This window comes from Propithecus coquereli, unplaced genomic scaffold (assembly GCF_000956105.1).
Source record: "Propithecus coquereli isolate 6110/MARCELLA unplaced genomic scaffold, Pcoq_1.0 Scaffold35, whole genome shotgun sequence".
Lineage (NCBI taxonomy): Eukaryota > Metazoa > Chordata > Mammalia > Primates > Indriidae > Propithecus > Propithecus coquereli.
In genome coordinates, this window is record NW_012149174.1 from 3,209,083 (window position 1) to 3,211,547 (window position 2,465).

The window sequence follows — 2,465 nt, forward strand, 5'->3', positions numbered from 1 at the left end:
CACAGCACCTCAGACTCCTGGGCTCAAGCGATCCTTCTGCCTCAGTCTCCCGAGTAGCTGGGACTACAGGCATGCACCACCATGCCCTGCTAATTTTTTCTATATATTTTTAGTTGTCCGATTCATTTCTTTTCTATTTTTAGTAGAGACGGGGTCTCGCTCTTGCTCAGGCTGGTTTCGAACTCCTGAGCTCAAACAATCCACCCGCCTCGGCCTCCCGGAATGCTAGGATTACAGGCGTGAGCCACCGCGCCGGCCTCCAGCTGCCCTTCTGAATGACCAACTTGTTGGCCTTAGTTCCCTTCAGTTTGTCTGCAGAAGTCTGGATGAGTAAAGTCGTTGCAACTAATTCCAAACAGCTGAGTCGATAAGCTAAGGCAGCCAGAGGCTTGTTTTGTATGGCCCTAAAGCTAAGAATGGTTTTTACATTTTTAAAGGGTTGTTTAGAAAAATAAAGAATATACAACAGAGACCTTTTGTGGCCCACAAAGCCTAAAGTAATTACCATCTGATACTTCACAGAAAAAGTTTGATGACCCCTGGTTTAGGGTAATACATAGATTTTTATCAATGAAGAGAAATAAACCAATTATTCTAATTCTCAAGAAAGTGTTATAAAAGGGACCAAAGCCTTAAAAAAACTAGTTTGGGGGCACACACATAGTATACATCATCTAAGAAAAGGGCATGTGCATAAATAAGTTGGTCTGTAGACCCCCAGGAGCTGTTTCTTAGCACTTGGAAGGGTTGGCTCCACTAGGAGACTTGTTACATTGTGTCATGTCAAAAAGACTGGCTGTTTCTGGTCTGTTTTATTTGTCCTCTAGGAATTCCTGAGAATCGTTAACTGCCATGAAGAGAAACTTCTGTAGACCAAAGCAGTGGGATGCTTGGGCCCATGAGTCCGAAAGTCTTTCACCAGCTCATTTTTCAGAAGCCTCAGGAAAACTGATTTTTATTTTAAAGCTGAAACTCTCAGGAAGAAATAATATATACCATGCAGTGTAACAGGGAATTTTTCTATTTTACCACTTGTTAATTTGGCTCTACTGAGTCATCATTAACAACAGCATGTTTAATTTCTACATGAGTTAGTTATGAATTTGGGAAATTAGGTATCCATACTTTTTCTCATTTTCTTCTCCCTCCCCCCTCCGCTCACCGTTTCCTCTTTCTCTGTCGCCCTCCCTTGACTTCTCTTTGGAAAGGGACTAGAAAGCCTAAGAAGGTCTGGTTGGTGAGGGCAGCACGATCTAGTGATATGTCAGGGGTCCTGGGTTATCAGGCCCAATCCTGCCATTAGCAAGTTGGGTTACTTTGGTCATGGTTTTACCTTAACCGCTCTGCGCCTCAGTTTCCTCACTGGTCAAATGAAGATCAGGATACCAATTGCTCTACTTTGTGTCTTGAAGGAGAAAGAACGTTAAAGCGTGTTGTAAGAGGTAAGACAAGTTGACAGTAGCTACAAAGCAGGAAGGGACATTTGAGAGGCTTTTTGAAGCTCTGTTGTTATCAGTACCTCAACTTAGCTGCTTGGCAGGATTTGACTCTGCCAAGGGTCAAAACTTCTATTTTTTAAAAATCAAACTAAGAAAAAGACATCTGATGGCAGAGAATGTTGGTTTCGTCTTAGTCCATGACAAAAACTGATCTCTCATAGACATCCATACTTGGAACATATTTATGAAACAGAAACAAAAACAATACATAAAGATTTATGGAACTCTTGCACCTTACTCACTTGGCCCAAATGACAACTGTTTTTTAATGTGCTCCTAGCAAGACCTCCTCAGTGAAAATGTGATCAACATAATGAAAAGATTAAAGGAAAAATTTCTAATGCAGTGATTCCCAACTGGGGGTGATTTTGCCCCCCTCCTCTCCAGAACATTAGGCACTGTCTGAAGATATTTTTGGTTGTCATGACTGAGGGGCGCTGTGGGAAGCTAGTGGGTAGAGAGACCAGGGATGAGGCTGAACATCCTACAATGTACAGGATGGCCCCCACAACAAAGAATTATCTGACTCAAAATATCAATAGTGCTAAGATTGAGAAAGCCTGTTCTAATAGGATGACAAGGAAGAATTGGGTTTTTTTTAGTATATAGTTCTTTCGCAGGGAAGTCTGAAAATGTTTGCAATTTTAAAAGGATGAACAATTTAAAGATATAACTTTCGGAAGAGGCCTATCCAGCCCTTTTAGCAGTAATGGTAATCCTTTGAAAAGAAATATTAAATATCTTTCCTCTAGGAAACATGATGCTAATTGCATTTCCCCGCCAAATAGCATTTACTAGCTTTCTTGGAAAATTACATAGATGGATAGGCAATAGTTTGATTATCTTTTTAGCATTTTGGGGAGAAAAATAGACATTTGGGCAATAATTCTTAAGTCAGGGTTTATATGGGCAATAATCATTGGGGAGACAAACATAACTACTATTTTTCAAGAAACTTGAAGAAAA